This window comes from Canis aureus, chromosome 18 (genome assembly GCF_053574225.1).
Source record: "Canis aureus isolate CA01 chromosome 18, VMU_Caureus_v.1.0, whole genome shotgun sequence".
NCBI lineage: Eukaryota > Metazoa > Chordata > Mammalia > Carnivora > Canidae > Canis > Canis aureus.
Genome location: NC_135628.1, coordinates 46,144,864 through 46,158,648, shown reverse-complemented (window position 1 = coordinate 46,158,648; position 13,785 = coordinate 46,144,864). Strand labels below are relative to the sequence as shown.

Here is a 13,785-nt window from a genome sequence, read left to right as displayed (position 1 = left end):
GACTCGATCCCGGGTCTCTAGGATCAGCCCTGGGTGGAAGGCAGGCGCTAAACTGCTGAGACACCCAGGTATCCCCCTGTTGAGATAATTTTCTTTGTTTTTATTTATTTTTTTTATTTTTTTAATAAATTAATTTTTTATTGGTGTTCAATTTACAACATACGGAATAACACCCAGTGCTCAACCCGTCAAGTGTCCCCCTCAATGCCCGTCACCCACTCACCCCCACACCCCGCCCTCCTCCCCTTCCACCACCCCTAATTCGTTTCCCAGAGTTAGCAGTCTTTATGTTCTGTCTCCCTTTCATATATTTCCCACACATTTCTTCTCCCTTCCCTTATATTCCCTTTCACTATTATTTATATTCCCCAAATGAAGAGAACATACACTGTTTGTCCTTCTCCGACTGACTTACTTCACTCAGCATAATACCCTCCAGTTCTATCCACGTCAAAGTAAATGGTGGGTATTTGTCATTTCTAATGGCTGAGTAATATTCCATTGCATACATAAACCACATCTTCTTTATCCATGCATCTTTCGATGGACACGAAGCTCCTTCCACAGTTTGGCTATTGTGGACATAGCTGCTAGAAACATCGGGGTGCAGGTGTCCCGGCGTGTCATTGCATCTGTATCTTTGGGGTAAATCCCCAACAGTGCACTTGCCGGGTCGTAGGGCAGGTCTATTTTTAACTCTCTGAGGAACCTCCACACAGTTTTCCAGAGTGGCTGCACCAGTTCACATTCCCACCAACAGTGCAAGAGGGTTCCCCTTTTCTCCGCATCCTCTCAAACATTTGTAGTTTCCTGCCTTGTTAATTTTCCCCATTCTCACTGGTGTGAGGTGGTATCTCATTGTGGTTTTGATTTGTATTTCCCTGATGGCCAGTGATGCAGAGCATTTTCTCATGTGCGTGTTGGCCATGTCTATGTCTTCCTCTGTGAGATTTCTCTTCATGTCTTTTGCCCATTTCATGATTGGATTGTTTGTTTGTTTCTTTGGTGTTGAGTTTAATCAGTTCTTTATAGATCTTGGAAACTAGCCCTTTATCTGATACGTCATTTGCAAATATCTTCTCCCATCCTGTAGGTTGTCTTTGAGTTTTGGTGACTGTATCCTTTGCTGTGCAAAAGCTTCTTATCTTGATGAAGTCCCAATAGTTCATTTTTGCTTTTGTTTCTTTTGCCTTCGTGGATGTATCTTGCAAGAAGTTACTGTGGCCGAGTTCAAAAAGGGTGTTGCCTGTGTTCTCCTCCAGGATTTTGATGGAATCTTGTCTCACATTTAGATCTTTCATCCATTTTGAGTTTATCTTTGTGTATGGTGAAAGAGAGTGGTCTAGTTTCATTCTTCTGCATGTGGATGTCCAATTTTCCCAGCACCATGTATTGAAGACACTGTCTTTCTTCCAATGAATAGTCTTTCCTCCTTTATCGAATATTAGTTGCCCATAAAGTTCAGGGTCCACTTCTGGGTTCTCTATTCTGTCCCATTGACCTATGTGTCTGTTTTTGTGCCAGTACCACACTGTCTTGATGACCACAGCTTTGTAGTACAACCTGAAATCTGGCTTTGTGATGCCCCCAGCTATGGGTTTCTTTTTTAAAATTCCCCTGGCTATTCGGGGTCTTTTCTGATTCCACACAAATCTTAAAATAATTTGTTCTAACTCTCTGAAGAAAGTCCATGGTATTTTGATAGGGATTGCATTAAACGTGTAAATTGCCCTGGGTAACATTGACATTTTCACAATATTAATTCTGCCGATCAATGAGCATGGAATATTTTTCCATCTCTTTGTGTCTTCCTCAATTTCTTTCAGAAGTGTTCTGTAGTTTTTAGGGTATAGATCCTTTACCTCTTTGGTTAGGTTTATTCCTAGGTATCTTATGCCTTTGGGTACAATTGTAAATGGGATTGACTCCTTAATTTCTCTTTCTTCAGTCTCATTGTTAGTGTATAGAAATGCCACTGATTTCTGGGCATTGATTTTGTATCCTGCCACACTACCAAATTGCTGTATGAGTTCTAGCAATCTTGGGGTGGAGGCTTTTTTTTTTTTATGATAGTCACAGAGAGAGAGAGAGAGGCAGAGACACAGGCAGAAGGAGAAGCAGGCTCCATGCACCGGGAGCCCGACGTGGGATTCGATCCCGGGTCTCCAGGATCGCGCCCTGGGCCAAAGGCAGGCGCCAAACTGCTGCGCCACCCAGGGATCCCCGCTTTTGGGTTTTTTATGTAGAGTATCATGTCATCGGCGAAGAGGGAGAGTTTGACTTCTTCTTTGCCAATTTGAATGCCTTTAATGTCTTTTTGTTGTCTGATTGCTGAGGCTAGGACTTCCAGTACTATGTTGAATAGCAGTGGTGAGAGTAGACATCCCTGTCTTGTTCCTGAGTTAGGGGAAAGGCTCCCAGTGCTTCCCCATTGAGAATGATATTTGCTGTGGGCTTTTTGTAGATGGCTTTTAAGATGTTGAGGAATGTTCCCTCTATCCCTACACTCTGAAGAGTTTTGATCAGGAATGGATGCTGTATTTTGTCAAATGCTTTCTCTGCATCTAATGAGAGGATCATATGGTTCTTGGTTTTTCTCTTGCTGATATGATGAATCACATTGTTTGTTCTACGAGTGTTGAACCAGCCTTGTGTCCCGGGGATAAATCCTACTTGGTCATGGTGAATAATTTTCTTAATGTATTGTTGGATCCTATTGGCCAGTATCTTGTTGAGAATTTTTGCATCCATGTTCATCAGGGATATTGGTCTGTAATTCTCCTTTTTGGCGGGGTCTTTGTCTGGTTTTGGAATTAAGGTGATGCTGGCCTCATAGAACGAATTTGGAAGTACTCCATCTCTTTCTATCTTTCCAAACAGCTTTAGGAGAATAGGTATGGTTTCTTCTTTAAACGTTTGATAGAATTCCCTGGGAAGCCATCTGGCCCTGGACTCTTGTGTCTTGGGAGGTTTTTGATGACTGCTTCAATTTCCTCTCTGGTTATTGGCCTGTTCAAGTTTTCTATTTCTTCCTGTTCCAGTTTTGGTAGTTTGTGGCTCTCCAGGAATGCGTCCATTTCTTCTAGATTGCCTAATTTATTGGCGTATAGCTGTTTATAATATGTTTTTAAAATCGTTTGTATTTCCTTGGTGTTGGTAGTGATCTCTCCTTTCTCATTCATGATTTTATGAACTTGAGTCTTCTCTCTCTTCTTTTTAATAAGGTTGACTAATGGTTTATCTATCTTATTAATTCTTTCAAAGAACCAACTCCTGGTTCTGTTCATCTGTTCCACAGTTCTTCTGGTCTCGATTTCGTTGAGTTCTGCTCGAATTTTAATTAACTCTCTTCTTCTGCTGGGCGTAGGGTCCATCTGCTGTTTTTTCTCTAGCTCTTTTGTGTGTAAGGTTAGCTTTTGTATTTGAGTTCTTTCCAGTTTTTGAATGGATGCTTGTATTGTGATGTATTTCCCCCTCAGGACTGCTTTTGCTGCATCCCAAAGATTTTGAATGGTTGTATCTTCATTCTCATTAGTTTCCATGAATCTTTTTAATTCTTCCTTAATTTCCTGGTTGACCCTTTCGTCTTTTAGCAGGATGGTCCTTAACCTCCACGTGTTTGAGGTCCTTCCAAACTTCTTGTTGTGATTTAGTTCTAATTTCAAGGCATTATGGTCTGAGAATATGCAGGGGACGATCCCAATCTTTTGGTATCGGTTCAGACCCGATTTGTGACCCAGTATGTGGTCTATTCTGGAGAAAGTTCCATGTGCACTTGAGAAGAATGTGTATTCAGTTGAGTTTGGATGTAAAGTTCTGTAGATATCTGTGAAATCCATCTGGTCCAGTGTATCATTTAAAGCTCTTGTTTCTTGGAGATGTTGTGCTTAGAAGACCTATCGAGGGTAGAAAGAGCTAGATTGAAGTCACCAAGTAGAAGTGTATTATTATCTAAGTATTTCTTCACTTTGGTTATTAATTGGTTTAAATATTTGGCAGCTCCCACATTCGGGGCATATATATTGAAGATTGTTAAGTCCTCTTGTTGGATAGATCCTTTAAGTATGAGATAGTGTCCCTCTTCATCTCTCACTACAGTCTTCGGGGTAAATTTTAGTTTATCTGATATAAGGATGGCTACCCCTGCTTTCTTTTGAGGACCATTCGAATAGTAAATGGTTCTCCAACCTTTTATTTTCAGGTTGTAGGTGTCCTTCTGTCTAAAATGAGTCTCTTGTAGACAGCAAATAGATGGGTCCTGCTTTTTTATCCAGTCTGAAACCCTGCGCCTTTTGATGGGGTCATTAAGCCCGTTCACGTTCAGAGTTACTATTGACAGATATGAGTTTAGTGTCATCATGATATCTATTCAGTCCTTGTTTTTGTGGATTGTTCCACTGAACTTCTTCTTAAAGGGGAATTTTAAGAGTCCCCCTTAAAATTTCTTGCAGAGCTGGTTTGGAGGTCACATATTCTTTCAGTTGCTGCCTGTCTTGGAAGCTCTTTATCTCTCCTTCCATTTTGAATGAGAGCCTTGCTGGATAAAGTATTCTTGGTTGCATGTTCTTCTCATTTAGGACCCTGAATATATCCTGCCAGCCCTTTCTGGCCTGCCAGGTCTCTGTGGAGAGGTCTGCTGTTACCCTAATATTCCTCCCCATAAAAGCCAGGGATTTCTTGTCTCTTGCTGCTTTAAGGATCTTTTCTTTATCTTTGGAATTTGCAAGCTTAACTATTAGATGTCAAGGTGTTGAATGGTTTTTATTGATTTTAGGGGGGAACCTTTCTATTTCCTGGATCTGAATGCCTGTTTCCCTTCCCAGATTAGGAAAGTTTTCAGCTAGAACTTGTTCAAATACATATTCTGGTCCTCTGTCCCTTTTGGCGCCCTCGGGAACCCCAATTAAACGTAGGTTTTTCTTCCTCAGGCTGTCATTTATTTCACTTAATCTGTCTTCATGGTCTTTTAATTGTCTCTTTTTTCCTCAGTTTCCCTCTTTGCCATCAACTTGTCTTCTATGTCACTCACCCGTTCTTCCACCTCGTTAACCCTCATCGTTAGGACTTCTAGTTTGGATTGCATCTCATTCAATTGATTTTTAATTTCTGCCTGATTGGATCTAAATTCTGCAGTCATGAAGTCTCTTGAGTCCTTTATGCTTTTTTCTAGAGCCACCAGTAGCTGTATAATAGTGCTTCTGAATTGGCTTTCTGACATTGAATTGTAATCCAGATTTTGTAACTCTGTGGGAGAGAGGACTGTTTCTGATTCTTTCTTTTGAGGTGAGGGTTTCCTTCTAGTCATTTTGCTCAGTGCAGAGTGGCCATAAACAAGTTGTATTGGGAAAAGGAGAAAAAGAGAGAGAGAAAGAAGGAAAAAAGAAAAAGAAAAAAGAAAAAAGTAAGAAAAAAAAGAAGAAAAAGAGAAAGAAAGGGGGAAAAAAGGGTGGGGGAAGCAATCAGAAATCAAAAAGAAACAAAAAAACACGGGGGAGTATCTTCTGATTCTGTATACTTTATGTCCCTCGACTTCCCCTGGAACTTGTCTGTCTAGCTGGTCTTCTGGGGGAGGGGCCTGTTGTGCTTATTTTCAGGTGTTAGCAGTTGGGGGAGCTGCTCTGCCCCCTGCCTGGTGCAGGGCTCAAGGGGGTTGTTTACCCCGTGAGGCCCCAGGAGGAACAGCCCCAGTGGCGGGGCCAGCTCTGGAGCCCTGGAGTCAGCCCCCGCAGTAACCACGGAGCTCTCCGTCTGCAGGGCCTGGAGGCTCCGGGCGGGGCGGCTGATCTGCTCAGGTCGGGGCAGGAGCGTCCTTGCTGTCCTGGGCCCTCCCGGCCTCTGCCTGTCCCGGGGGAGGCCGGATCCTGGGCTGTGTCCCGGCGCCCTGTGCTCCGGAGCCTGTGCAGTTGGATTCGCGCTCCCGCCCCGCAGCCCCCTCCGCAGAGCCGCCCCCCGAGCCCCCCCGAGCTGCTCCAGCCCCGCAGCCTCCTCCCGGAGCCGCCCCCGAGCCCCCCGGAGCTGCTCCCGCCCCGCAGCCCCCTCCGCGGAGCCGCCCCCGAGCCCCCCGAGCTGCCCCCTCCCGCAGCCCCCTCCGCGGAGCCGCCCCCGAGCCCCCCCGAGGTGCTCCCGCCCCGCAGCCCCCTCCCGGAGCCGCCCCCGAGCCTCCCGGAGCTGCTCCCGCCCCGCAGCCCCCTCCGCGGAGCCGCCCCCGAGCCCCCCGAGCTGCTCCTGCCCCGCAGCCCCCGCGGAGCCGCCGCCCGAGCCCCCCGAGCTGCTCCGGGTCCCGCCGTGCGCTGCAGCCCTTAGGGAGCTCGGCGCATCTCCCGGGGCGCAGGTGTCTCTTACTGTCCCAGGGAACCCGAGGCCATCCCCGCCCTCCTGGGTCCTGCTCCACCTCCCCGCGAGCCCCTTTCCGCCCGGGAAGGTTGGAGCAGCTCCTGCTCTCCGGGACGGGGCTCTCCTGTCCTGGGGACACTCGCCCCGGCCTCAGCCCGGCTCCTCGCGGGGCCCCTCCCCCTTGGAGGCCTTTTGTGTCTTTTTCTTTTTCCCCGTCTTCCTACCTGATAGAAGCGGGAACTTTTCTCACTGTAGCATTCCAGGTGTTCTCTCTTTAAATCTCAGGCCGAATTCGTAGATTTTTCAGGATGATTTGAAGGTTATCTAGGTAATTTGGTGGGGACGGGTGACTTGGGGACCCTACTCTCCCGGCATCTTGCCCCTCCTCCATTGAGATACTTTTCTTTGTAATTTCCAGCTATATATGATCCCAAGCTATACAAAAGCAAAATGGAGATGAACTGAAAAAGTTTTGAGGTTTAATTTCTCCTACATCTGGATTCTTCAGTTTTATAGGAAAACCAAAGCCTCATTTTTGTTTGCTTCCTTACTCTGAGTTATTCAGTTAACATAAAATTCACCCTTTTTAGGGTACATTTCAATGAGTTTGACCAAAGTTAAACGGGTCACCATCACTACAATCAAGATACAGAATATTCCCATGACTCCAAAAAGGTCCCACGGGCCCCTGTGTTGTCATGTCAGTCTCACAACACATATATATATACACACACACATATATGGATTATTATACGTCTATAAATATATGTATTAATTTTTAGATTTTCTGTTCTGTTCTATTGATATCTACTTCCACCTTTCCATTAGTATCACACTGATGTGAAGTCGTATGTCATCCATTGTTCATCTTTTTCAAAGTTGTTTGCCTTTTCCAGTCCAGGATTTCTCCATTGTGGAGCTGTTGACACTGTCCATCAAATAATCGTTGGTTGTGGCAGGCTGTCCTGGGCATTGTAGGATGTTTAGTAGCATCCCTGGCCTCTACTCACTACTTGCTAATAGCAGCTACCCTAGGTGTAAACACCAAAGTGTCTTCAGACATTACCAAATGTTCCTGGGGAAGGAAACGTCCCCTGGTTGAGAACTGCCATTCTAGCCTTTTGCTATATCACTTAAGTTTTAGAATCAGCTTACAAACCTTTACAGTCAGACCTGCTAGGATTTTGATTGTGATTGCCTTGAATCTTTAAATAAATTTGAGGGAACTGACATCGTGACTCTAGTGAATCTTCTAATCTGAGAATAGGGGATAGCTTTCCATTTACTTAGATCTTTAATTTCTTCCTTTTTCTTGTAATTTTTAGTATACAGGTCTTTCAGAGATTTTGATCAGTTTATCTACAAATATATTATTTTTTGATGCTATCTTTAGTGATGTTTTAAAATTTTTTTCCTGTTTCTAATATATAGAAATATAATTGATTTTTATATATAGAGTATGTGCCCTACAATCTTGCTAAACTCCCTTGTTAGTTTCAGTAAATATTTACTGGATACTTAGGATCTTCTATATACAAAATCATGTAATCATTGAATAAAAACAGCTTTACTTCTTCCTTTTCAAGAAAGCTTTATGTCTTTCATACCTTTATCTTTTCTTATTGTAACATCTAGGACTTCCAATACAAGGTGATTGGTGAATATATGCACCCTGCTTTGTTTCTTATCTAATGAGTAAGATTTTAGTGTCTGATCATTATCTGTTATTTAGCTGTAAGGTTTTTGTTGTTGCTTGGTTTTTCTTTTGTTTGTTTTTTTGTTTTAATATACATGCTCTTAAACTTGGAGGGGTTTTGTTTGTTTTGTTTTATAATTGCTAGCTAACGGAGAGTTTTAAATCAGAAATAAGTATTGTGTTTCATCAACTGATTTTTCTGCATCTATTCTGTGGTGCATCTATTGAGACTATGGTTTTGCTCTTTTAGTCTTTTAGTAAGGCAAATAATATTAATTTTGAATGTTAAATCAATGCTACACTCTTTGTAAGACTTACTGGTCATGATGCATTGTCTCTTTACATACATGTATTGCTGGGGTTTATTTGAAAATATTTTTTTAAGATTTTATTTACTTATTCATCACAGAGAGAGAGAAAGAGAGAGAGAGAGAGAGAGAGAGAGAGAGAGTCAGGCAGAGGGAGAAGCAGGCTCCATGTAGGGAGTCTGATGTGGGACTCAATCCCAGGACTCCAGGATTGCGCCCTGGGCCAAATGCAGGCACTAATTGCTGAGCCACCCAGGGATCCCCTATTTGCAAATATTTTAAGAATATTTTGAGTCTATGTTCATTAGGGATTTAGACCTGTAGTTTTCTTTTCTAGTAAAGTCTATATGATTTGGGTATCTGAATAATACTGGCATCATAGATTCAGTCAGGTGCTATTCTCTCTTCAAATTTCTGCAAGAGGGCAGCCTGGGTGGCTCAGTGGTTTAGCGCCTTCAGCCCAGGGTGTGATCCTAGAGACCCAGGATCTAGTTCCGTGTCGGGCTCCCTGCATGGAGCCTGCTTCTCTCTCTGTGTGTCTTTCATGAATAAATAAACAAAATCTTAAAAAAAGAAAACCTCTTCCACATTTTTGCAAGAGTTTGTGTAAAATTGGTATTTCTTTCTCAAATTTTGCTTTAGAATTTACCAGTAAAGCCCTCTGAATTGAAGCTTTCTTTATGAGAAAATTTCCAACTTCTCAAATTTTCTGTGGAGATTTTTCAGCTTATTTATTTGTTCCCAAGTGAGCTTTTGTCATTTTGTTCCTCAAATAATTTGTTCATTTAAGTTGTCAAAATTATTGGCACCAGTTCACTTACAATATGTCTTTATTATCACTTTCCTTATCATTAGTAATGACTCTCTTATTCTTGATATTGATAATTTTCTGTTCAGTGTGACTAGAATTTTTTCAATTTTATTGATAATTTTTAAAGAACAAGCTTTTTGTTTCATTGATTTTTCTCTAACAGTTTCACTGATTTCTACCCATATCTTTATTGTTGCCTGCCTTCTGTTTGCTTTGGATTTAATTTCCTCTTTTTTTAGTTTCTCTTTTCTTTCCTTTTCCCTTCTTTCTTTCCTTTTCTCTTCTTTCTTTCCTTCTCTCTCTTTCTTTCTTTCTTTCTTTCTTTCTTTCTTTCTTTCTTTCTTCTTCTTTCTTTTCTTTCTTTCTTTTTTTCTTTCTTTCTTTCTTTCCTTTCTTTTTTCTTCTTTCTTTCTTTCTTTCTTCTTTCTTCTTTCTTTTCTTTCTTCTTTCTTTTCTCAAGGTGGATTTTTATTGTTAATTTGACACTCATTTGTTTATCCAAGGTAAACATTTAATGCTATAAATGCTTCTCTAAGACCTGCATTTCACAAGTTTTGGTAGGTTGTACTTTAATTTTCATTCAATTAAAGATGTTCCAATTTCACTTTTGACTTGCATGTCGACTCATGGGTATTTAGAAGTGTGTTATTGATTGCTAAATTAATTTATTTGGGGTATGAGAAAACATATTTTATGTGATTGTAATTATTTCTTACTTTTTAGCAATCTTAGTTTTCTTAGGAGCTCAAGAATAATCCTGATGTTTCAAATTACCCAGCTTTTCCTTATTGTTAGGACAAGAGGTTTTCTCACTCATAAGCAAAACTCCTCACACAGTTTTAAAATAATTACTAATAATACATATTTCTATAAATAGAGAAAATACATCTGTGTGTTACTAGTGGGGAATATTTTTTTCCCATGGAGCAGACTTATGTTGTTTCTATGGTCATAGACACATTTCCATACTGTCTGTTGAATACTTGACTATAAATTATCTTCTCCATCAAGTAATTTGCCATAAGATATTTTGAAAAATAAGCCATCCAGTAAGACATCTAACTAAAGTCTCTTTTAAATTTCCAGGTTTAAAATGTTTTCTCTCCAGCCATTTATTATCTTATTTGATTTTGGGAGTCTAAATAACAATTACATAACTTTGAGTCTGTGGAAACACAGACAGGATTCTTTAGCTCTTCTCAGTGGCTTATGTGTCAGAACATGTAGGATTCAATGCCTCCTCTCATTTGTAAATCTCTGTGCTATTCGTAAGTCTTTGTACCACAACAGATATTCAATCAAAATAGTAAGAACATTATGTTATATGTGTGTAAAAAAACAATTTTTTTCCTCTTAATGTCTTCACAGTTTTCAAGAAATTACTAGCCATATTTGAAGACTTATCTTTCTTACAAGGGTCAAATAACATTATGTAAATGAAATAATATTTTGAACTGTAAGATGAGAGACAAATGCTTATTAATATAGCTTATGCATGCAGTATATACTCCACAAATACTTTTTGAATTGGCAGTCCTAGAGATGCAGAAAATTTCCATAGAACCTTCAAAGCTTCAAGAAGAAAGGGTAGTGAGCTACGTTTTTCTGCTATGATTTTATTCTAGTTACTGTGACATAAAGTACCTTTGAAAATATTACTAAGCAATTATGGAAGTGTTGCTCCTAGGAGATTAAGACAGTCATCTTTTAAATGCCATTCATCTAAATGTACATAATACTTAAGGAATGTTTATACTTTGCAGGAATCTGTGCAAGTTCTGTTGAATAAGAAATATTCAGAGGACTCGAATAGCAAAAAGATTGCAGTGGGTCTATCATATCTAGGACCACAAACAGGAAGGATGATGCTTCTTTCCTGTGTTAGTGCTCAGTCTTGCTATGGGAGCTTTAATCCTTCCTGTCTTCTCTCAAACATTTTTTAAAACGAAATTAAAGAAAAAATGTACAAGTATACACTTGTAGTTGTTTCAACATTTACTATTAACATAGAAACTTAGGTTAATAATCATGCTAATATGATTAGCATGAATTAGCAAATGAATTTGGAGCCTACCTAGTACATTACTGCTTCAAAGGGCAATAGATTTTGTAAACATAAACACTGTATCTATATACTGACCTGTGTGTGTGTGTGTGTGTGTGTGTGTGTATGCCCAACATCTATTACTCTTTGTCATTGATTCTCTCATGATGGCAATGATACCTTTTATTGAAGATCTCATTAAAAATATTTGAACATTTTAAGATACACTTACTTCATGTGACTAAAAATATTTTTTACATAAAATGTGGCATGTCTTTTTTACTACAGAAGTTTCCTGAGAAAATATGGAACAATATATACATGGACACAAAAGATTGGCATTTGGAGATGAGCTGATTGACTTACCAACTGCATTGAACTCAAACACTTTTTAAAAATCCTAATGAATGCAAATGTAGGCAAGTCATTCACTCTTTAACATATTTCTGAATAACTTCTAAAAGGACAACTTAAAAAAATGATGAAACTCCAAGTTTAAAATATATAAACACACAAAAAAATTTGGTTCCTTATCCAAGGGTAAATTTCTCTTTATTTATATCTGTACCCAGCTGGCAGTGGGTGGTATCTCATTCCTGGAAACTCATATCTTGAAAAGCAAATGCTTAGGGGAATATTCATTTAGCTACGAGCAATGGCGTTTTCAGCTCGGAAATGTCATGTTGAGGAGTCCCTGAGTGCAGGGCAGAGAAATGTGGCTGCACTTTGGCAGTCTATAAAGCTCAGTTCTCAAATTAATGGGTCTTATAAAGTCCTGGTGGTTTTGATGACCAGGCTGTATGCATAATTTGACTGGGTTTATGCCATATTTGCACTGATAAAATTATTGTCATTAGTATCATTAATATATATGTATTTTCCTTGTTCTCTGGATTTGTTTGGATGTTTTAGAGGAATAGACTATTGGTTAAGCCCTAAACTGATTACCATAACCATTTTTATTTTTAAGACAAAGCATTTTATTAATGACCATATTTGGGACAAACTTAGAGAAATAGGAAGGACATATTAAATGTTGTGGTTCAGAACATAATGAATTTGGTTTATGATGTTATCTTATTTGTTAGCACTTCTTCTTATGTTTTAGTATTTTGATACAGCTGATTATAATGGCATACCCAGGCTTTTATAAATCCAATAATAAACCAGATTAAAGAAGTAGAAAGATTTCCTTTATTGATTGGCTCTTGAATAGCTTTCATTCATAATTACCAAAATAAAACATTGTCATGCCAGAAAACTTGGAAGACACTGGAGCAAACAAAACAAAACAAAACAAAAAAACAAAAAAAAAACTCAAAGAAAACTCCTGTAACGACTCATTTACACAGATATTTTTGATACTTTGTATCCGTTTGTCTTTCCCAGCTTAAGTAACACTGTGGTGGTAAAGTTGGGTCTCTAAAGTGTGAGGACTTGATCCCTATACCTAGGCTTTGGATGGATCGAGTCCCCAATTCCTGAGTGGATAAATGAAAGAATGGCAGATACATTTAGAATATCATTTATGGTTGATTTGTAGGTGGTATCTTTGAATATAGGCAATGAAAGGAATCCTGCTATGAACTCCACTGCATTGATGCATCATCCATGGACCTTGGTTCCTGGATATATCCTCTTGCTTGTTTATGCTTCTGCTGTCCCTGGCAATGCTTGTCCCTCAGTTCCCTAGTCCTCTGGTCCATATCTTTCCACTGCCATATGTGGCAGTCAGCTCTACACTGGTGTCAAGATTGAATCACATGCCCTGTCTCCCAGACTTGGAACTTTTCTGATTCTTCCTCTCCTCTCCATTCTTATCTTTAACCTTAAATTACCTACAAGACCCTACATGATTCGGCTCTAGGCTTCTATTCCAAATTCATCTACCACTTTGCCTTTCTGCTCAATAAAAGTCAGTTATATATTCCTTCTTTCTGTTTTATTCCTTGACCATGCCAAATGCATTACCGACTCAAGGCTTATTGACTGTGTTAACATATCTGGAATGCTCATTTCTTTGATCCTTACCAGTTCTGAACACAAGTGGCACCCCTCAAGTGATCTTACCTGACCACCCCATCTGAATAGCTGTCTAGTCAACACCTTCTCTTTCTTTGACATCAATTCTTTTTTTTTTTTCTCAAATAGCACACATTGTTTAACATTGTCTTATGGTTTTATGTATGTATTTATTGTCTGCCTTGATTCTCTCCCACCACCTTCTCATTTTCACACTAGAATTTAAGCTCCTTGTAAATAAGAGCTTGTTTGGTTTATTTGCTCACTTGTGTGTCTTTATTGTTTAGATGAATCTAGCACAGAGAAAGTGCCTGGTAAGTAAATGCTAAATGAGTGTTGGGTGATAGCATTTGGCTATCCAATAGAATGAGTGTTATTATTTAAAAAGTTCTAGATCAAAAAATCTCAGGAGTCCTATAACATTCCCCTTGGGACCATGAGAAAGTCCTAACCTGACAAACAGAAAGGCTGTCCACCTTCTCTAGAGAATATGAATGATGATTTTCTTCCTAATATATATTATACTACAACATGGTTTTTAATGACTGCCTCATGTTTAATTACATGGATA

The 13,785-nt window shown here is 39.8% G+C and overlaps 1 protein-coding gene across 1 annotated transcript in view; it reads left to right on the top strand.

Annotated features, from left to right (window-relative positions):
- Window positions 1–13,785, top strand: part of ZNF804B (zinc finger protein 804B) — a 493,317-nt gene that overhangs the window by 172,042 nt on the left and 307,490 nt on the right. The gene's annotated exons all lie outside the window — the stretch shown is intronic.